This window comes from Dromaius novaehollandiae, chromosome 27, assembly GCF_036370855.1.
Source record: "Dromaius novaehollandiae isolate bDroNov1 chromosome 27, bDroNov1.hap1, whole genome shotgun sequence".
Lineage (NCBI taxonomy): Eukaryota > Metazoa > Chordata > Aves > Casuariiformes > Dromaiidae > Dromaius > Dromaius novaehollandiae.
In genome coordinates this window covers 4,325,696-4,348,896 of record NC_088124.1, presented here as the reverse complement: position 1 = coordinate 4,348,896, position 23,201 = coordinate 4,325,696, and the positions used below count along the sequence as shown (strand labels likewise).

Sequence of the window (23,201 nt, the reverse complement as noted above, 5' to 3'; positions counted from 1 at the left end):
GTTTTGCTTTTGAGATTTTCTGTTGCGTGGAAACAATTGTTTAGCAGAGTTTTATCTTTGATTTGGTTCAAGAGCTTTATACCCCTGAAGCAAACTAATTTCCCTGTGGCAAAATCTACAGGAATTCTTGCATTCATATTATGGGTAGATTCTTAGCTTGCCTTCATCTTTTGCATCTGATGGGAGTATTAAAATCTTCTACCTCTCAGATGGTTCCAGTGAAGCCTAGTGATAAATAAATAAGTCTGGCAGGAGCCCTCTCATGCATTGAAACTGAATACCAGCCACTTTATCTCACTGTTTGAAAGGTATCTAATAAATGTTCCATTCTTGTACATCATTTCTCACCTGAGGAATCCTGGTGACTTCAGCAGATTTACTGAGTAAGGAAGGATTTGAGGAATAAGAGCTAAAGATTTATTATAAGGCTTAACTATGTGATACGGCATGAATATTTTTCAGTAGTGATTTATTTTTACAGCAGGAAAACCAGGGAAATGAGATCCCTTTTGAGCCATCTGTCCCCTTGGTTTTACACATTCAGTATCTGCCTGGCTTGTAGCTGTAATGTTTTCTTTTTTTTTTTTCCTTCTTTTTTTCTCCCCGCTCCCCTTGCTCTCAAAACAAGAGGAAACATGCTCATTCTGCCACTAACCTTTGTGCTGAACTTCCTTTGCATTCCCTGGGAAGGCTGTGCCAAGGGCCTTAGCAGGGTTCCAACTCCCCAGCCTGTGTCCTGGACAAAAAGGGAGGATGTGGAGAAGGTATAAAGATGCTTTTAGGAAGGGAGATTTGCAAGGAGGACAGTGGGTACCTGGTGCAGCAGCAGTGTGCATTTTCCTCTCAAAAAATATTGTTGGTCCCTTGCCTATACATAAGACTTGAAGAATCTGAAGAGCAAGCAAAACAGAAATGTTCACCTAAATAGATTTCTCCTCCTGAAGTGCTGGGGGGAAAAGAAGCTGTTATGTTACCTTGATTTGCTAACTGTCAGAGAACTAGTTATTTAGATATGATTTCTTTATGATTATCTTTTATACCTGTAAACCTAATTAACTGTTAGAGTGCCTAGAGCTTTTAGTGTGGGCATTTAATAAATTTAATCAGCACCAGGTCCAGAAAGATCTGGCTAATGAACCATAATAAATGGCATAATGCACAATAAGTGTATTAGAAATTCCAGCCTACTGAACGTACTGGGATTTTGCACCTCTTAGCTCAAGTTCATAACTTGCACACTGACTTCAATGAGACTGTTAATTTCAGTGATGGTTGGAGAATCTGACCTGATATCCTTACACAGTTAAATGTGCCTGGGAAAACTTATGAAAATAAACTCTAATTTTCATAGAGATAGTTATTTTTGTCCTGTTTCCCTTTTATATCTTAAGGTTAAAAAAATATTCCTTTTAATGACCAGATTGGTCATGGTGAATGTGGCTAATACTTTATTAATTCCCAAAAGATGCATTCTGTAACCAGAGATGTCAAAACTCCAGTCATGTGTCTTAAAAACATAAAATGTGTGCTGGGAACTCTGGGGACCTCTGTTCTCTTATTAATACATTGTACTGTTCCTTGAGTAATAAAACAGGACCCCTTCAGCTACATTCTGCCTTCAATTACACCATTACAGCCATTGACGTCAGTAGGTTTCCACATGTGTAAGGACGGATAGAGTTTAGCCCTTATGTCTTAGCAAAAACGTCTGTTGATGTAACTGCATTCTGTAAAGGAGGGCATCACCTGCCCCACACAAGGGGCTTTACTCTGGGGCTTTTTACTTTCTTGATGGACAAAATGACTATTTTTCAATCTTGTCTCCCTTTCTGCCCCCCCCCCCCAGCATCAATATAGCAGGTTAACGTGGCTTCAAACACACTAGTCTGCATCTTAACAAGTCTTCAGGGGGCTTTCAATAGTGTTACATTAATGGATTGAGCCAGCATAATTGAAAACCACCCTCATTTTGCCTGTCAAGGCATGGCCTGGAAGGTTGTTTTCTTGCTGCTCCCCAGTGTTTTCCCTGTGAATATAAAACCCAAAGGGAAAGGTTGCCAAGCTGTATTCTTCTATGTGGATTTTTTTTTCCTGTGCTTCTGCACTTCTCAAAATCACTGGTAGTGTTGTTGCTTTCAATTTGAAGCCTGACCTAGAGGGAATTAGGGGCCTCAGGCAAGGGTGAAACCCACATCCAGTATTATAGCTCTCCCCCCCCCCCCCCCCCCCCCCCAGCTAAGCAGATGTTAAGTAATGTTACCAGGGTCATATGCCATTTCAGTGGCAGAGAGAGATTCCAAGTCTCAGTACCACACTGGGGATCCTGTGGGGTTCTGCTTTGTTTCGTGCTGTGGCATTTTTATGAGGAAGCACTAACGTAGCAGCTGCACCCCTCTAAGCTTTACAAAGGGAGTAAGGACATAAAGGCCTTGTTTTAATTCTTAGCAGCCATTACAGACTGAGGGCTCAGTCCAGCGGGGAGCTGTTGAAGAGTTCAGAAGTGCATGACAGTATGGATTTTTGTGCAGGTAGGGATTCAAAAGAGACCAGGCATTGGTCAAAAAGGGGAGGTGTAGACAAAGGATAATGAAGTTAGTGGGAAGTGGAATTTGTGGGAAGGCTGCTTTCTAGCTCCTGTGTAACACAAGGGTGACCGTGCTGCCTCAAAGGAGCTCGTGAGGCGGCCACAACTGTGGGGTGTCATTGTGCCTTTGCAGAAGAAAGCAGGCTTATACCTGCTGCAGCAAATTGCAGTGCTCTGCCTCAAAACTTAATGGGACTGGGAGAGCACTGTGGGGAAGGAAAGCACGTTTTTATCCCTGTGCAAAGGAATCATGTCTTGTTTGTTCTGGACTGTCACCCTGATCCCAGCACATGAGAGGAAGTGGTGCACTCCCATTGCCATGCTTTGGCAGGGGCTATTATGGCCAAAAGCCTGCGTAGCTGCCGCTGCACGGATTTCTTGTGACATGCCTGGGGCGTGCCCTAGGACAATGGTGGCTACTGTGACACCACTGACCTGCGGTTCGTGTCGTCACAGTTCTGCACGGTCCACAACTGCTCGCCTGCAGCGTTGCCCTGACTCGGTGCTGCCCAGAGAGCAGGACCCCTTGTCTCCCAGCAGGTCCTCCACGGTTACCTCCTGCGGGCTGCCGAGAGGTGAGTTGTCCCAGCGCTGTCACAGCCACAGTGTGGCTGTCCCCTGTGGAGAATAGGCTTCATCTCCTGGCTTCAGTGCCGATGTCCCTTTGTCCCTGGTACAACGTGTTGCCGTTCCTTTGCGGTGGCTCCTGCGCCCTGGGGAACAGCGTTTCGTCCTGAGGCCTCTGAGCAACGGCCAGCTCGTGGGGACCTTCGTGGGGCCTGGTGGTGGGCAGCAGTGCATTTGCGATTGCTGCTTTCTGTGGCCCTGCTGGCCCGCTGTCACCTCCTGGCCCTGTGGGGTGTCGTTGTCCCCCCCATAGCCACCTCAGGCCCGCTGTCACCTCCTGGCCCTGTGGGGTGTCACCCCCCTGTAGCCACCTCAGGGCCACTGTCACCTCCTGGCCCTGTGGGGTGTCATTGTCCCCCCCATAGCCACCTCAGGGCCACTGTCACCTCCTGGTCCTGTGGGGTGTCATCCCCTCCCATAGCCACCTCAGGGCCACTGTCACCTCCTGGTCCTGTGGGGTGTCATCCCCTCCCATAGCCACCTCAGGGCCACTGTCACCTCCTGGCCCTGTGGGGTGTCATCCCCTCCCATAGCCACCTCAGGGCCACTGTCACCTCCTGGCCCTGTGGGGTGCCCCTCCCCCCAGTCACCTCAGGGGCCCTGTCACCTCCCGTGGCCCCCCGACCCCTGCCACCTCCCCCGGCCCCCGCGGTGACACGCCGCCTCCCGCGCTGCCCCTTTAAGAGTCTCTTTGTCTCCGAAACATCCTTATTTACCCTCCTGTGACTCAACCAAACTTCAGCCTGGGATTCACAAAGCCCCGCTACGTCACCGTCCGGGGCAGGGCCCAGGAAGTCCCCGCCCCTCAACGCTGCCCTCTCTCTACTCAGCCGTAAGCCATTGAAGAGCTCTCCCTAGCGGCTACGCAAAGGTCGTAAGCTCCACCAGAGCCCCTCTCCTTCCTCGGCGTAGGCTGCGCAAACGACGTCCGGCGGTGCGCGGACCGCGCCGTTAGCGTCAGGGACGGGAGCAGATTCCGCTCGTTGCCGCTACCCTCGCGCCTTACGGAATTCGCGTAAGCAGCGCCCGTGAATGGGGTGTAGAACGGCCGGGGCGGGAGGGGGGGAGGGAGGAAGGGACGAGCGTTGTGTGGCGTGCTCTGCAGCCAATGGCGAGGCGGGGCGGGGCGAGGCGGGCGGCCAATGGGCGGGGAGAGGGCGTGGCCGGCGCCGGTTGGGGTGTCTCGCGCTCGGTGACAGCTCGCGCGTGCTGATGATGGCGGTAAATAAAGGGGCCGTTGGGGGGGGGCGGCCCGGGAGGGGGGGGGGCCTCCGCCCCCCGCGGGGGCTGGGGGGGGCGGGCCCTCTACCGCTCCCTAGGGGTGGGGGGGGGGGTCGCCCCCGCGCCTTAGCGGGGGGCGTGACGGGGGCACCGGGGGGGTGAGAGGGGTCCCCCCCCCCCAGGGCAGCCCTGTGAGGGGAGGGTGGGAAGGGTCCGCTCCTCGCCAAGGGGCAGCCGCGGGGGGGGGGGGGGCTGAGAGACCGCCCCCCCACCCCGAGGGGCACACTTGGGGGGGGTGAGGAGAGCCCTTCATCCCCCCCCCCCCCCCCGGCAGAGGGACGCCTTTGGGGGGGCTGCGAGGGCTCCTCGCCCCCCAGAGCGGCACCTTTGGGGGGGGCTGAGAGGGGTCCTTGTCCCTCCCCCCCCCCCCTTTCCCGGCGGGGACCCTCTGAGGGGGCTGTGTGGGTCCTCCCCCCCCCCGGCCTCCCTTGGCGGGTGTCTGAGGAGGGTCCCCCCCCCCCCGATCACCCTTAGGGGGGGCTCTGACAGGGCTCCCCCCCTCCCTTGTGTGGGCCGAGGGGGGGGGTGTTGAGGCCCCCCCCCCGTTCCCCGCGGGGCCTCGGCGAGGGCCGGCCGGGGGCCGCGGCGCGGCCGCCTTTGTCTGCGGGCGGGAGCCCCGCGCTGCCCTCGGTCCTCGCCGCCGGCTCCGCAACTTCCCCTTTGTGCGGGGCGGGGGGGGGGGGGGGGCGGCCCGGGACCCCCCCGCCTCCCTCCGGGCAGCCCGGTGCCGGTTCGGGTCGGTGAGGGAAGAGCCGCGGTGCCGGGAGGGACGCGCACGGCGCGGGTCCCCCCGCCGGTCCCATCCCGCCGCCATCCCGCCGAAACCGCCGCGCGTCGCGGCGTTTGAGGGGAATTCTGCAAATTGTGGTAACTTAGCGCGGTTTTTGCTCTTACGGTGGGGCAGAGCAAGGCATTTTCTCTGATTAAAAAAAAAAAAAATGCTTGAAAACGCGAATGCATTTTGCCAAGGCAGAGCGGGGTGGAGAGGAGGAAGAGTGGAAGAGAGAAAAATGAGTTTAGAAACACCACTGTTAACTGATTGTTTTTTCAAGCTTTATATTTTTCTGTGCCTTCTCTGATACCGCCTGTATCTTCCCAAAGACAGAAATTTATGGGGGTTGGAAGAGACTAAGGACATCTTGTGTGTAGATCTCTCAATTGTTAGTATCAGCCTCGAGAAGCAAAGCAGACTTTTAAATTGCTTTTTAAACATAATTCGAAGCAGGGGGAATGACAGCAATTTGAATCTCCTCCTGCAAATGCTCTTCCCTGTCTCTCCCTCCCCCCCCCCCCCAAAATACTGCTCGCGTGTATGAACCCATACAAACATGAGTAAATCCTAGAAAAGCTGCTAATCTCAAGAAACATACCTGCTAAGAGTGTTACATGAAATAGCACACAGCAAAAAACAAGTCTGATTTGTGCGTCAAAGTAGCTCCTGATCTCCAAATATAGTTAGTGGAAGAATATTGACAGATACAGTGAAAGTGCCCAGTTATTTTGAAATATGTACGTGAAACGAGTCTTTACTTTTCACTTGTAGTTTTAATCAGAGAGGGATCCTGCAAGCTGTTGAAGTCACTGAGCTGTCTTGGGTGCAATTTTGCAAAATTTGGCCCTTTCATAGTGCTGCTTCAGAGAAGCTGCTCGCTGGAAGCTGACGAGCTCACAGTGGAAGATCTGGTATGCACCGCTTGCCCCTTAGCTGAGACAAACTCCAATTGGCTTTGGCAGCAGCTTCTCTTAAAGTAGCATCAATCGTTCTCACGTGAACAAGGCAAAAAACAGGGAGCGCGGATTAAAAGGTGTGATGGGGCGAGAGGAAGCAAAAAACAAGGCGTTGGGGAGGGAGGAGGACTGAGGACTGTTGGTGGATGAGAGACCTGAAGTGCTTCTTGAGAAAAGGAAACAGCACAAGCGAGACGTGAGAGCGGGGATAGGAGGAAGAATCGAAAGGAACAGTGAGGACTGGGAGCGGGACCGAGAGGATGAGAGCAGATAAATCAGCGAACGGATGGAATCACGAATATGAAAATTCTCCCTGTGCGTGAACGGTATGGATTAAACTCACCCTGGGCGTAGATGAGTGTAACTCCTATAGCAGTGGCTGGAAATGCACCCTGCGTGCAGCTAGCTGTACGTGCAGCGCTGGTGTTCCTCGCTGGATTTCTGCTGCTGCGTTTGAGCTGACCAGCTACGTTTGGGGGTTGCTGTTGTTTAGCGACTGTCAAACATACTGGTGTGATTTAAAAACAAAGGGCAACAGAAGCTTGTGGTGTTTTTTTAATTGCTTTGAAAATAGCATAGGTGCAAGTATGCGACAATTATGTGCCAACTGTGAACAGTATTTAGTGTTTCTGAGCTAGGCATGAGTTCAAACATGCTGCTGCAAGCTGTAAACACTTGTTTATTTTTGCCCTAATCGTTCTTAGGGTTAATACTAGTTGACTTCCAGTGAAAAAGACGTTTTGAAGTTGGCAGCATTTCAGGTCTGGAGTATTTCTTGGTCTTGTGCAAGTTCTGTTTATTTTAAGGAATTTATTTATACAGGATCATGGCTCAACAGTAGTCATGTATGCAACGGTTTATAGAGTGTTAAAACTAGTAACTTAACATTGTAGATTTACTTAGCCGTTTTGCGTCTGAAGATTAATTGTTACTAATGAATCTGTCACTGCAGTTATTGTGGAGATTCAGATTACATGTGGTACAAAACGTTGTGGTTGACAAGACATGTTGGAGGCCTGTAAGAACGGATAAATCGTGAATAAGCTTCATGTGCTGTGGCTTGCAAAATGAAACAGCACTTGGTCTGATTAGTACTTGGATTGGTGAGCTCGAAGGGAACAGCTCGTGCAACGCCTATATCTTTTATATGTTATATTGTTAATCGTAGGAATACTGCTGACAAAAAAGAAGATTCGCATTTAGCTTGGTGAATAGCCTTTCTGCTTCGGGATGTGAAGGTCCTGAGTCCGGTTTCTTGCTGTAGTGGATTCCTTCCCGCTAATGATAATCCTTCATTTGATGTTTGCGTGTTTGGAATTCACCTCTGTCCTCAGCAGGCATTGCAGCTTGTTTTCCTCAGGGCTAAAATGCACTTACTTGTTAATTGTTTTGTGATAATTATTGTTTCAGCATCTAAGAACGAGCTGCAAGAAATATTATCGCTAATGGCAAAGGTGGTATAAATGCCTGAGTGGGTCTTTTAAGATCCTATTTTTATTGGGTGGTTTGTTTTTTTTTCCTTAATAACTATTTCTGCACTGAAATTTCTTAGGACTTTTTGTTGGTTCTCTGAGTGAAATTTAGTTGTTTTCTCAGGCATTAGAAGATGTTAGCTGATAGAATTAGAATAGCTGGACAGCCAGCATGGAAATACAAAATTCAGCTTCTCTCCGGTAAGATATACGTGAATCCCTTTGCATGTATTTTTTTTGATTTGGGGAAGTGTAAAAGGGTTTCTGAAGCTGACTTAAACTATGAGTCAAAACAAAACTAAGGTTTTTGTTTTAAAATTGTTCCTTAGAAATGAATAGAAAGATACTAGGATGTTTGAAGACTTTCCCTGTACAGTAATTAAGATAAAATGGGAGAGGAAGATACGCTAGCTCATTAGCAACAGCTTAATTTGAGCTGTATTGTCTTATACGCTCTGAAAGATAGTCTACCTGATACTTTAATACTGAGCATGAATTCTTTACAAGGATTCTCTCTAGTGGATGAGAGACACTGAAAGTTTCTCACATTGTTTAACAGCCCTTGTGGTTTTCATCCTGAATATTTCATCAAGGATTTTTTTCTTTCTTTCCCTTTGGGGAATGAAACCTTCGGAGATGTTCTGGTCTCAGCAGCCTATTGTTAATCGCTCTGTGTATCAACACTTCACCTTTCCTAAACACTTAACCACAATGAACAGACTGTTAAGTTGATGTGGGTATGTTGTATAGAGAAAAGCCCCCCCTGCTCTCCTTCCCATGTGAATGGAAGACTATCCTCATTAGTATGAAAACCTTAGCAAATTATTGCATTGGAGCGCATGAGCAGTGCTAAGCAACTTCAACTAATTCTTTAACAGAAACTAATACTTTTTTTTAATTCAATTTATAGATGAGAATGTCCTGGTTGCTTGTTCCTATCCGTGCGTGTGCTAATGCTAACTCTTGTCACTTTTGTTTTTATAACAGTTTAGATCAAAGATGGCTAATGCGAGTCTCCCAAGTCATATGTAGCTCGCAAGCCATTGAAATGCGGCCCCAGCATGCAGGCTCTGTGTAACTGGCAGCAGTGCTGTGGAGCAGCTCTGATGCCTTACTGAAACAAAAAAGATTAAAGTGGGAAGAAAGGGAAAGTAAGGAAAAACAGATTTGGAGGCTCTTAGGTTTGCCAGTGTCACAGTGAAATAAGTTTTAAATGCTCTGTGTGTAGTTATTTGTGTATTTGCAGTATTTCATATCACACAATATAGAGCAAAATGCAAATTAAAGTGCATTCTGTTATGCTGCACTCTCTTGTTTTTGAAGGAAAACTGTACTTTTTGTTACAGTGTTAACAAGTGATTTAATATCTCCACTCTGCATAAAATAGGTAGCACCAAAATAAACTTGGCTGCTTTGTGCTAAGTGTTGTTAATCAGCTTTTGCTCACCAGGTGGTAATGAGCATATATTAACCATGACACCTCCTATCCACCGCAGTCAAAGATCAGTATGAAAACTGAGAAAATGGCAAACTTGTTGGGGGCTTACCTTGAATGCAAAAGATGTTTTAAAGAAGACTGGGTAGCTAAGTTTCCTTAATTAAGTAATTATAATGTAATTCACAGAGAAGTCTGACCTTTTAAGAACTTTAGTGAAAAAGTGGAAGAAAAATAGATGTATATATTTAAAACACAGAAGCTCTTTTCAGTATATCCTCTTTCCTCCCCACAACGTGCGCATGCTCTCTTCCTTTTCTCACTACCTTGGCATATTTTCAAATGCAGACAGAAAATTGAAATATGTGGATCTGATAGCTCAGGGTTAGTATGAGTGCATTTGAAATGTATCTTGTGTAACAAATGTACTCTTAAAAAAACAGACTGACCAAAAACATGCTTTTTGGCTGCTTCATAACTGAAGTTTCCTGACTGAAATGTGAAAAGGTGCTTTAACTAAAGAAAAAACACATATTAAGACATAGGGATCTCTATAGAAGATTAGGATTGATAAATAACATGCTCCATCTCTGTCTTTAAGTGAAAATGATAGTTTGATGTATTATAGTAAACCTCAGTCTGTAGTATATAATGAAAACTTTTACACTCAAGCTCTAACCAAGTGCACTGAAAAAGAAAGTTGTTTTTCTCTGGGTGAACCCAGTGACGGTTTTGAAAGAACCAATTTAGTGGAGAAAAGCTTTAGTGCATTTATGTTCTTTTCAGTCTTTTCAGTCAAACCATGGAAGATCAAGTCAAGAGTTATGGGCCACAGCTGTGTTCTTCCATTGAGACCTTCTATAGGACATCAGCTGAGCTGATTAAGAAATGGTGACCACAGCCACATTCCCTTATTCACTTTGAAAGGCAAATCCGTCCATTTGATTGAGAAGCATTGCCTTGCAACCATATTTTCCCATTCACTTTCAGTGGGCGGCTTAGATTTGATTAAGAAATACTGTCCTATAATTACGTTCTCTCTCTCTCTCACATGCAATGAAAAGCCTCTGAAGACAATTCAAGGTTTTGAACTTTAAATAAAAATGGTATGGAACAAGGATCTTTGCAGCCTGTATAGGTGGATATGCAGATGAAGTGACAAGTAGCTTTTAGTTAGAAATACTAAAAGAGTGTCTTAAGAAGGGCAGTCAATGCTGGCTTGTGTTTCTGTCCTACTACCGCTTTGTTCCCCAGGCTCCTGGAAGGGATCAATAGCCCTAACCCTGAATCCATTCCAAAAAGTTCAAGACAAATGTGCTTTCCTTTTATTCAAATAGCAAAACTGAATTGTATATTAAATCCTTTCATTCTTTGGGTGTGATGGGAGTGGGTTGTTCTCTCGACCAATTCTGAAGCTAACTTTACCAACTAGTTTTAGGTAGTTCGGAATTTCACATTGTATTGCCTGTTAAAAAGCATTCCAACTGAATAACAAGTGCTGTATTAAGAAAATTGCACAAATTTGTGGCTGAGTTCTAGCTTGAGCATTATCTGCATAAGTACTGAGCTGTGATCTATAAGAGCAAATAGTTTTTTCATACCCTGCTCTTTAGCAAATACAGTTTGGCATGGATGCCTTTTTTTCCCCCTGCATGCAGATTTGTATAATTCAGTCAGATGAGGAGCTAATGGCTTCTGTGACTAACTGGGGTTTGCTTTTATATTCACTGGGGTTTTCCATACTTGCCAATAGCTGGTGGCTTTCTGGGTGGAGGAGTAGGTCTGAGAGCTGGTGACAAACCAAAGCCTTAATGCTCAAGCTGTCTTGAACAAGTTTTGACAAATCATAAACTTGGGAAAACGTGAAGGAAGTAGTCACACACCTTAAATATAAAGCAGGGGAAGTACCTTAAATATAAAGCAGGGGAAGTTGCTGCTTTGGGCCAGTTTTCCAAAATTTCAAGACCCTTACCCAATTTACCATAGCAGAGGATGAGAGCTTTACAGGAGAAAGCCTGGCAAAGCGGTTACAAGAGAACAGTGACCATCTCTGCCTGAAGATGGCAGAAATATGTAGTACTTTAAGATTCGATCATGAACGGGACCTCAGAACAGGTGAAAATGGGTTTAGTCCTCTTTGAAATATGGGCACTAGTTTCTCTAGTGTATGTATGTCTATATATTCACGTGTGTGTTTATCTACAGATGTGTTGCTAGGACTGGATAACACTGTCAACTTTTGGGTTTTTAGGGTTTTTTTCAATCATTGAGGAATTGCAGCTGGCTTAGTAGGAGCCAGAGAAGTTCTTAATGATGGATTAACCAAAACCTGAATTGTCCTATATTTAAGAATAATAAACCCCTCTATCATCTGACTGGGGTATAGGTCAGTGGTTTACTGTTTGGGCTGGGAACCCTAGAAGACCTGTTGTCTCATCAGGGTGCAACTAAATCACGTAATTACAGCACCACGCTTCCGGAGGAGGGGTGTCTCCAGCTTTTCCATCCAGTGTCCATCCTCAGTAGTTACAGAGTTGTCGTCTTTTTTGCCTTTTAGAGGAAGCTTTTTCTGTGCTCACTATCGCACGTCTCTTGTCATAGAGATGTAGAAGGCAAAAGCAATGAGTTAAGGCAGCTCTTTGAATCAAGCTGGCTCCTGTTCTAATCAGACTAAGGGAGCGATGGCTAAATATCTCCACCCTCTCCCCCAAATCAAAAGTATATGGAAAGGACACCTCTCACTTTCCTTACTAATGTCACTGCAGGGAATGTCAGGGAAGGAGGAAACCAAAATAATGATCCTGTTTAGATAGCTGTCTAATAGCTTCTTCTGCATTGCTTTGTTGGCATGTGTAGGGATCTCTAAACAAAAAAATGATGTGCTGACGGCACTAAAATTTTATATGTCACTATATGGAATATCTTATATTTCATCTAAAAATAAGCAATGCTTAAATATATATTGGTGTCTTCAGTAGAGAAGAGTCATTAGCTTGTTGCTGTGTGCGAGCGCTTCACTTTCGGTCTCTATAGAATTGGTCGTGTCTTTTGCAGCTAGAGAGATGTAAAGGGAACAAAAGCACCACGCTGAGTAACGAGAAGCAGGTTGATCTGGATAGCTTTTTCTCTCTGAGGAGAACAGCAAATTGTTTTTCAATATAATTAAAAGCCACACAAACGCAAAAAAAAATGTAAGGGTAAGTATTCTAGACTTAAATTCTATTCATTGTTTTTGAAAAAAGTCCAAGTAAAATTCTGCTGGTCTAAAAAAAAAAAAAAAAGACAAATCAGCTGTTTATTCACTGGAGTTTTTAGGAAGAGCCCTTAGATTGGATTTCATGATGCTTAATCATTCTTTCAAAAACACAAAGGAAATACCAAAAGCTGTTCAGCTAAGCTTTAAAGAACTAATAGTTATAACTCAGATTCAAAAGTGATTTAGTTCCAGAGGTAAGTCTATAATCCTACCAGTCATGAGTTAATCTGTCATCAGACTAAGACTAGAAGCAAATCTATTTAACTAAGAATAGTTAATACACCTGAATGTGAGAGAGGATGAAGATCCTTCTCACAATCCTTACTTTATTTTGAGGAAAAAGTAATATTCATGTTAGAGAATAAAAATAGGTACAGTTTTTTAAAGATAGACTGAAAAAAATCTTCTTTAAATTTTGCTGTGCTCTTTTTCAGAACTTTTAAGGCTGGTTTTATGGCCTGGCTACCTGACCCATGGTTTTGGATGCTGTAGACATGAGTGAGTCAGTGAAGAAGGAAAATGATTTGCTATTTGTTATAAAATTAGATGGGTTTAGAAACAGCTTTTTGAGACACAGGGTTGTGACATCAAAACCAAATTCACCTTTCCCTCTTTCTGTCTCTTCTTGTCCTTTTGCCATCTCATCTCGAGACAAATTGATGTGATGAGCTCTAACCTCTTAGTAGGATAATTTATTAAAATAACAGATGCTATAGAACTGGACCTCTGTTGATCTTAAATTCTTAAAGAAGATTAACAATATTTTGCAAATCAGGTTCCTTGTTTCCTACCTTGTTCTGGTATGTTGATGTGTTGTGGTGAGGACAATAGCAGATACTGCCTGTAATTTATGGAGAAGGTTTTCAGCCAGAATGGGATTCATAATATGCAAATGAGGAGTAATTCCATCAGGAAGGGAAAAAAAGTGCTTGTGAACAAGTGAAATTGTTTCTTACGTACTGGCAGATAGAGGCTCAAAACCTGGTGTGTGAGCAGGCAGGCTGGCCGTACAGAAGGTTGAGATTGAAAATGCGCTGCGTAGTTGTGTTAATGCCTCTCTCCATCTCACTTTGCCCATCCAGGAGAAGGAGTGTTAGCTGTATAGGTTTTTTTCTATGCGCAGAACAGGAGCATTGGTTGAGCAGAGCAAGAAGACATGTAAATCTCTCTGTTTAATTCTTTGTTGACAAGAAAACCGCGAAGACCTTGGGTCAGACCCAGCAGTCACAGTGAAGGCCAGGTCAGATCGTTGGCTTCTCCTCGAATTGAGGAAGCAGCAGCAGCCTCCTGTACTGGGATGCGGACGTGTTTACAGATGCTCTACAAATAAGCACTGAGGACTACTGAACATCTGGGACTGTTGTCTTGTTTTTATTTGCTGGACAAATAAAAAAACCCGAAATCCTTTTTGCCTTCAGATAAATTGGACCCTGTGATTTACTTTATTTCTAAGTTAACAGCATTTCTTTAAAACCCATACAAAAAATTTCTGGCTGCTGTTCTGTTTCACTCGCTTAGGATTTTGAAAGACTAGTAGTAGCTGATTGGCAAGTGAAGGAAAAGAAAATGATGGAGAGATGTTTTGAAACCCTCCTTTTTTTTTGTCTTGTTTTAATCTGTGCATCTCAAACATACAGAAGGAGCAGAGCAAAATGTGACTATGTGACTGTGGAATACTGTACTTATATTTAATACTATTTGCCTATTCATTATGGCTGTGAGGATAATAAGGCACAGCCTGCTGGGGTTGTCTTGTTCTTTATTGCTTCAGTAGATGGCACTGACATGTTCATTTGACTGATTGCTTTATATGTTGTATCAGCTGTGATGTTGTTTTAGATTAGTTAATAGTCTGTCTAAGATTTTGCCAAGATGAATATGAATTAAAATGGGGGAGGAAGAACAGCAGAGAACTACCCATAACTTACCAAGTATTCATTCTCTGGTATAATCCGTCTTTGTGTCTATCACAAAGAGATTCTCGAAGAGACTGTTAGGCTGCTTCTGAATACCAGGGCTGTTAAATTGATCTCTGCTGCAGCCATCGGTTTTGTGTGTGTGAGCAACACCAAGACAATTCTCTGATGTGCTGTAGCTATAAAACTTCATCTTGTACCTGTGAAATGAAGGGGTTTTGTGTTGGGGCTTCTTATTATTAAAATTGTATATATTTTAACATTACAGTAAGAAGCAATTACCAGTTTTTGTAAATGTTTAGGAATTGGAGCAAGATATTTTCCCAGTATAGGTCAAAATGTAACTGGTTCTGACTTCAAGATCTTTGCTAGCAGAAGAAAGTTATGTTTAATTTTGCTGATGTTATTATGAAGATAGATGGAAATTATCTAGAATTTTTCTTACAAAAGGCTGAGTATGGGGGTTTGAGTTATTTTTAATACGTCTGAACTATTACTGTTAACTTCAACTCTGAATGTATTCTTTACATGACAGGTGGTGATAAATCTGATATACATTGAATTAGAAAAATAGTGTTTAGAGTGTGGCGAAAAAGAAATAATGCTTTCTGCATTCTAGAAAAACACATAGCTGTTTGGGTGAATCGTAGTAGGCCATGATTAAAAAATGTAATGATGTAGGGAGAGTGGGGACATGAAAGAATGGCCGTTCATCCCCTGTATTCCTTCTTCATTAGGCCATGTTGAAATATAACATGGCTTGTTTTTTTTAACTTGTACCTTGTTAATTATTCTTAAACTGCCTTGTTCACTTGTGCACAGGTCCTGACCCGTGAATACGTAAGCACGTACTCTATCCATTTGAGCAGTCTCACTAAACTTGAATACTTGCTGAATTGGGCAGTGGTAAGTGTGAAAGGAAGCAAAAAAATATCAGCTTCGGTATGAATCTTGAAAGTTTGGGAATGGTGGGAAAGTAAAAGCTGTCATCTAGTTTTTCATACAGTGAAAACTTGCATAGTTCTGTTGACCTGGAGTCAGTGCCACTAATTTTACATCACTTAAAGCTCTGTTATTATCTGCTCTGGCAGTGATTTTTTTCCAGGAAATGTTCAGGGGGCAAACACATAGAAAATTTTAAAATGCTATGGCATATCCCTATCTGATGTTGTCACAATTATGGAAATAGAATTCATTGTGAATTCATGGATTCTATAAAACTGGTTGCTCGACTCATAAAGTGAAATTACTATTTTATATTGGGCAGTTAACATCTACTTTCAGACTGTTCTAATGTAAAACATTTTTTCATGTTTGATTCTGATGATTCAAATTGTAGATATTTGTTATAATTGCTTCAGCCTATACAGATGTAAGTACCAGTGGAATTACTTCATTGACTCTTTCACTGGACTAGAGGAAATACTGTGAATTGTTTTAATGTAAAGTGAGTACCTCTTTTATACAGTGTCCATATGATGTTTCCCTGCTTATTAACACTTCAAAAAGCCAAACCAAAAATAAAGCCTTGGAAGCCTATGGGGAGATTTTATATGTTGAAATAAATGAAGAATCATTAACTTCCAGAAGGCCATGAACTAAGAAGTATGTAGCATTTTAATAATGCTTTTTAACATCCAGGACCATTATGTAGTCAGTTCCCACATTTTCAGGGAACTGTAGGACATGTATCTTTTGGTTTTGTTTTATGGTGACCCTAAAGAATAAAAAGTGTTGGTTTATTGCACACTGAAAAGCTATTCTTAAAGCTATGTTCAAAATGCAGTCTTCCCATTGAAAATACAGGTAGCTCGGGGCATTAACTGAGGTTTTTGTTGCTTATTTTTATTCATTTCTTGAACTTCAAGAAACAGTGTGTTTGGCTTAATAAGAGTCTTCATATTTCATCTTTAAAATATTTTAATTTTAGATACTTTCAAACTTCAACTTGTATGGATAGAGAACCTGAATAGCAGGGTAAATTGGCTAGTCCTAAAGGACAGCGCTATTAAAAAGGCTTATGAACTAAAGAAATTCACTTCTGTTTGCCTTTTTGTGATTACTTTCAAACCATAAACCACGAAATAAGTTCCTAATGGTTGCTGAGTTCAGTCTCTAGTTCAGCAGAAGCTTCTTCAGGAAAGAATGTAGGTAGAAGACAGATGCACGTTTGAAACTATTTGTGGGCCTGTAAGTACAAATTGTTGCTTTTTGAGAACACAGGTGTTGCGAAGTCCTTTGTTTGTTTTAGCCATAAATTTATTCTAATAAAACAAAAAGATTTGGGTGCATTTTCTAAACTTCTTAGAGTTTGTCAGCAGTTTTCAGGGGAAGACGCAGTTTATATCTGCAAAATGGTGGTTCTGGCTAGTGCACCTAAATCAGTTCACCAAGTACAGTGAGCTGTAACAGCGCAAAAAGGCAGGATAAGGTAATTATATCTATTCCGAGGCATTTACTAGCATTAGGAATGGGAACTGGGGAACTTTTTTTTCTTTTTTTTTTTTTTTTCTTTTTTCCCCCCCCTTTTCAGACTTGATCGGTGTAGGCATGTTAACAGAACACTTCAGTTTACATCAGGCCTTAGATTTCAGCAAACCAGTCACATTTAAAACAGTCTAGGAGGCGTTAAGACTTTTTTAAGTACTCAAAACTCCAGAGTCTTAGGAAGAAGCAAGTGTTTTTTCATCCTTGCTCCTTGGAGGCAGCTCTGAGTGCTGGATGGTATTCAACCTTAATAATTTGTCTGATTGATTTGGTGGTTAGGTCATTACCAGATCGTACCTGTAAATGTTCTGGATATTCCATGGGTCCAGTCAGTGGGTGAGTTGAAGTTGGGGTAAAATGGGCACAGAATGGGTGTGTTCTGATGCTCTTTTTAGCTACTTAGTGTTTGATTTTTATGTTCCGTGCATTGTGATGTTAGGGTCTTACCCTCTCTGTTCTGGAGGGTTCAGGACAAAACTGAGTCAGCCAATGTAAAATGTGAAGTAAATGCTTATCCTCATTGCCAGTTTTCCCCCTAAAGTTATGTGAACAACCCAGGGAGGATGACCAATTCTCGTGGCTGGGTTGGCAATATGGACAAACTGGGACCCATTGGAGCCTTGTTCTTTTTGTTGTGGAGTGTGAAATGTTTGAAGTTAACTGTATTCATTACACTGTGGAGTCTGTGCTTTTCATTTGTGTTGAAAAATCAGATTATGTACTAACATCCATCAACCTTAGCTTCTCCAAGGGGATTCACAGAAGGGACTAAGTCCTGCACAAGTGGCCTTTACTTCCACCTAGGATGCTAGTGCAGTAAATAGGAGTTTTTCAATCCCCATGCTTCTGAGTGGGCTTTTTGCAATGACTGAATATTTCTTTGAAAATTGATTCCCAAAATGCTGGGTTGGAGCCTAGAGCAAATTTTTACAATACAGTATGAACTCTGAGAAACGGTGTAACATTGACATAGTTATAATTAACTTAAAGGAATTAATAAAACAGAACTCACTGTGGAAGCTGGCAGTAAAGTCACATTTTAGTTGAGCTCCCTTATGATTATAGGCTCAAACGTGAATAGCGTGTTGAATGCATGGTGGTGTGTGCTGGGCCAGCGGTACAGTAACGCACGAGGCTCAAAATGGTCAGCGCAGGGCTGAACACCCATCCCGCCGGGCCCTTCCTGCTGGCACAATAGTCGTCTCGGCAGAGGAGCAGCCTGGGCAGGAGCAAGGTGAGAGCGGTGACCACTTCTGCTCTCGCAGCTAAAGGTTTGGGTGAACACTAGTCAGAGCCCTTATTTGTCTGTCTTTTAAGATGTGTTTTATTCACTTCTTCACAGCAGCTATTTAATTCCTTGCTTTGCTTGCCTTTTCAAAGAATCACTGTATTCCTGCCCGTGTGTAACCTTTCCTAGTGTGTTTTCCTTTCTTTTTTGTCAGTTCTATTAATTTGCCTGTAATTAACTTGATAGTTTGTCGTCTTGGATAGAGAGAATCCAGCAAATCTAGGATATAAAGCTGACAGTTTTTAAGCAAATACGCTTTCACTATAATTTTAAAACTCTCTAGGGCTATTGTTATTGTTTAGAGATGCGTTTGAAAGTCTAAAACCAGCAGGTTTTGAACTAGAGGAGTGAAGGGAGAAACCCCTCCCTGCCCTGCCCGACTACTTGTCCTTTGGAGAAAGAGGAGCTGGAGGAGAGCTTGTTTTGTATTTTCTGAAGTGAGTAGCCACTTGCCCAGTTACCGAGTTCGTAGTTGTGGACAGTGCAGTGACTTCAAGGGCAGATGATGTCTGCTCAGGTGATGTGGTTGGGAGCCTTGTTGGGTTGTGTAGCCCTTCCTTTCCTCTAGCAGAATCTCCATTACACAAGTGACTACTTGTGACTACTAGTGGCTTTGAGAACCAAATACAGGATATGAATTTTACTATGACAAACATCATGGAAGTCTTTTGCTAGCAGAGGAACATGAATGTTGCAGGTGGGAAGTTTTTTTTCCTCCGTCTTCTGCGTATACAGCTAACTGATCATCTTGTTATTGTACCACCACAGATCAGTTCACTATCTTGTCTAGCCCATTTAGTTGCCATCCATTACCAGCCTAAATTATTTGTTAACTGAACAATTAAAACCAAGGTGGGCAGAATAAAAGAAGCACAAATTATACTGCTCACATGTATGCTCACTGCATAATGTTCAAATATAAATGACTACAACACAAGATGGTTTACAAACCAACATCTGAAGCAAAAGAACTCCAAAGAGTCTAGATCAGTTTCCGCAGTGAAGTGATACTGTCACCTGGAGGAGCCTGGCCTTTTCGCTTCCTCACTATTTTCCTATGAACAAGAAAACAGAACTATGTAATCCATTCAGCAGAGTTAAAACAGAAAGCGTCCTTGCTCCTTTTCCCCAAAAGAGGAAGCATGCACTGCTCTGTTGTTTTGTAGAGGGCAGCGATGAAAATTATCCTCATGCTGTATTTGTTCTTCTTCGGAGGGTGAACGAGCTGTAATTGCAATTTTCACAAGTAACCCAGTTGTGAATGCCTGTTATGCTGATCAGCTCAGATTACATGTTTTCATTAGAAATCTGGTTGAATAATTGGTTCCTCACAAATGGGTAGGTGAAAATGAGCAATGTTCTTCAGTAGATGCATGCAATTCTTAGATCTGTTTCTCTCTGATATCCCCTTATTGGCATTCTTGGGTATTTGCTGCAGACTAGAAATTCTACTATAAAACTAAGGTTGCATGTAGAAAATTGTTTTGTTTTTTGGGGGGGGGGAGGTGGGACATATTTGGTTTTTTGCATCCGAGATTTTTAAATCTGTTTGATCAAATGTAGTATATTTGTGTAGGATATGTAGTTTTGATGGAAACCAAGAATATCTAAAGAAATATTTCTCATTTGGTTTTAACACACTCTGGGGAAAATCAAAAAAAAAAAAAAAGCAAATGTAAGTGTTGTATTTAATGTGATGCCAATTCCCAATGGACAAGTGAAATGCTTCTGTGTTTCACTTTTGCCACTCCCAGGAGAGGAATGAATGAATGAAAGGTTCATTCAGTCTGAGGTTCCTAGCTGTCTTTAAAGATGATTTCCAGATTGCAGCTAAAGGATTTTGTGTCAACATCTCAGACCCTTATTTATTCTGGAGCTAACCCTTGGACAAAGGAAAGATAAATCTAGTTTCCAAGGCTAAAAATCGAGTACCTTTCCTGATCCCTAAACTTATATTTTCATATCATGCATGTTTATTTAGCAAAAGAAAGTAGCTAATGTCAACAGTTCTGTGCAGATGTCTTTAATCAGTTTCCAAACGTGTAACAATGATACAAAGGAACATAATATAGTCATGTGTTTTATTTTAAAACTCTTTTAGGGTCAAGAGCCAAATTTTCTGCTGTGTTTGGTTCTTGGAGTTGTTACAGAATTGTTCCACAAGTGTTTTCAGGATTATGAGTTGTGCAATTAAGGAAGGTAGGATTTGACTCTGTGTGTAAATACTGAAAGTGATTTGCAAGGTAGGAATTTTTCAAATTATCTATAGAACATTACTGGTGGTCTGTGAAGAGTTGGTTAAACTAGCATTCATGCTTTTCCTTTTATTTCCTATCACTTTATTTCTGTTTTAATGCATCTGCTGTTACATTGGAATGCAGCTCAACACTTCTTCTGGTATTTCTTTTCCATGCAGAGCAATTAAGTTATTCCTTCTTGTCTCCTTTCCTTCCCCCTAGAAAAGAAGTCCAAGCAGGTAGGAAAACAGAACTATATAGGTATTTCTTAAGATGACATCTATCTAGATGGAAAAAAGTGAAACCAAGAAATAAACCCAACTGTAATTGCGTATATATACTGTAATTGCAAAGAAAAGAGTTCTTTTTGTTTCTTTCTAAGACCTTAAAATGTAAGGTGTTAATTCTCCACTATTAAACTCTCTTGTTGCATGTGGCTCATCTTAAACTGTCGCATCAACCATATAAATTTGTGTTCAGTTGTTGCAGTATGCTAAATATCTCCATCTCTGTAGTCTCTGCAAGAGTTTTCTCCCTTGTGCAACTGTTTACAGCTTCTGACTCATGTTTGTGTATTCCTTTACTCATAGCTTTTTAATTTCTCCTGTAATGTGTGGTTTTTATCCTTTCTAGTAGGCTGTGGCCAACTATTTGTTTACCTGCATAAAACAGAGGAACGAATTTTGTTCTCTGATTGTGTGCATGTGTCTCTCACTGACTTACTTAGTAATCTGTTTGCGTGTGAAGGCAGGGCTGAACCTGCAGACGCTCCAGCTGCCTTTAGTACGTGTTGCACAATACTAGAGTGCCAATTTTAATTTTCATGGAAGGGGTCAAAAATAAGTGAGTGAGTAACATGCATCTTTAATGTGAAGAAGAGGTTCTTAAAAGCAGCGCATGGCTGAAGCCCAGGTTGCACCCGAGGCAGATGCGTGGAAACCTAGCCCACGAAAGGCAGTGAGCAGTGCAAATGCTCGGGTGGCTTGCATGTGTGTGCAGGCTGCTTTTCCTTCTTAGCTTTGACATTAAAACCACACTGATGAAAAGTATGAGATCTTATTTGAGGGCAATTTCAGAAGGAGGAAGTTGAAAAGATGTATAATTTAAGTGGTTTGAGTTAAATAAGCACTGCTTATTTCTGACTTGCAGAGCAGCAACAGTATTTAACATTTGTTCGTAGGGCTTAGATTTGTAAGGGAAGTATCCGTAGATACCTAAAGAGAAACAGGTGGGGAATGTTACATGCAGTATCAAAGATGCTTTTGTACTGAGAAAAGCTGAGTTCAGGTGTAACAAAGCTGCTTTGTTAACTGACCAAAATTGTTAAAATTATTTTCCTTTTTTTTAAACAGGAAATCTTGCTGGCCCACACAGGAAAAGCAAAAGCATTAGACAAAAAGCTTATAATTTATATACTGACAGCCTACTTCATTGTTAAATATGATTCTTTAACGCACTGTATCTGCTGTGTGATTGATTTCCTTGTAGCCTGTTACCCGGCTGAAACTAGCAACGTATCAGCATTGTTTCTTTTTTTTTTTTTCTTCCCACCTTGGAAATTAAGGATAAATTCAGTGCTTTTTGGAAATACTGTGTCCTGAGACCTTGCAGAGCTGGTGAGTGACTGCACTTGGCAGCTGTTTAATCAGACTTTAGAAAATGGTATTTATAAGTCCCATTTTTTTTGTAACATGGCACCAATCTTGGATACACTGGTGAGACTCAAGGGTTAAATTCCCAGCACTGTCGCATATGGCAGTGAGCAGAATCACAGATGTTGATGATACAACATAATTAGTATTCTTTTATGTAAATGAAGGCTGTCAATGTTACCATAGTGTCTGTACTCTTTCAAGCTGGAATCTATGCCACTTGGTCTCACCAAGACTAGACAGGATTATTCCACAATTTTGCATCAAGACTTGAACAGAAAAATAAAGAAGGGGGAGAAAAAGGTCAGAGAGGAAGGTGGGAGAAAGGTAGGGAGGTTTCCAACTTGGAAGGAGGAGACCCAGTCAGTCCTTTGTTTATTTGAGGATTTCCAAAAGTGCCTCTCCGGGTTCTAGGATTTGCAAATGAATGAATGAATGTAGTCCAAATGAGAGGTGCAGCAAATCTTAAAACTGTTTCAGATAAGCAACAAAATTATTTAGACATTGCAGAATCACAATATTGAGATGATTTCTGAAGAGGCCACCTCTCCTGCTTTAATCTAAAAGAGAGGAGAGTTAAAGAATAGAAGAGGTTTGGGTTTTTTTGTTTTGTTTTGTTTAACAGGTTCCATCTTTAGCAGCAGTGTCACTAGAGAGAAAAAAGTAATTAAATTTGCATAATTTTAGGGCAACTAAAAATGTGTTTTTGTAGTTTGGTCAGGTATGTTTTCTGCATACTGTTTATAGTCAACTGTTCAATGCTTAACGTAAAGCTTTGGGAAAGCATGCTATTTCCTTAGTTATGTTAAACTCTGCCGCTCATAAAGTGATTTTTTTTTTCTTTAGCTAAGTGTTCTATATGCCAGATCTGTGACATCCGTAACCACTATGTGCATAGTGCTGCTGTCCCTCCTATCACTACTTTGTAGTATATTGAAGTACTGTAGTCATAGATGCATAAGCAAGTTAATTTACTCTTTTCTTGGATTATTACAACAGATACTTATTTACAGCTTTTTCTGCTGTTGGCAAAATGCAGATTTTTCCTATTTTTTTCTCTGTAGTTCTTATTTTGTTGCAGTTCACACTTGACAACTATTCATTACTTCACTCTTTTATTGTTTGAAAAATTATCTAGAAATGAAGTTTAATTCAGGACAGATTTTTTTTTTCCCGTCTCCTCCCCCTTCTCTCACCAAGTTATCGAAGCAGCCAAAATGGAAGTGATCACAGGAGGT

General features: G+C 42.4%; 1 protein-coding gene and 1 long non-coding RNA gene across 13 annotated transcripts in view; one reads left to right on the top strand and one right to left on the bottom strand.

The window, feature by feature from the left end:
- Window positions 1-307: 307 nt before the first annotated feature.
- LOC112990303 (uncharacterized) lies at window positions 308-3,991 on the bottom strand. The gene is made up of 3 exons (XR_010385258.1): window positions 3,928-3,991; window positions 3,020-3,297; window positions 308-736 (listed from the first exon to the last, which is right to left on the bottom strand). It is a non-coding gene; the product is annotated as an uncharacterized LOC112990303 (long non-coding RNA).
- A 130-nt stretch (window positions 3,992-4,121) lies between these two features.
- The window catches only part of USP49 (ubiquitin specific peptidase 49), a 36,641-nt gene continuing 17,561 nt past the window's right edge, over window positions 4,122-23,201 (top strand). For 7 of the 12 annotated variants that reach the window (XR_010385256.1, XR_010385254.1, XR_010385252.1 and 4 more), the window contains exons 1-2: window positions 4,358-4,432; window positions 15,122-15,205. The gene's annotated coding sequence lies outside the window, so the exon portion shown is untranslated. Of the gene's footprint in view, window positions 4,227-4,357; window positions 4,433-15,121; window positions 15,206-21,875; window positions 21,928-23,201 lie in introns of those variants that run through there. The other 5 variants (XM_064498114.1, XM_064498116.1, XM_064498117.1 and 2 more) reach the window with 5 other exon arrangements.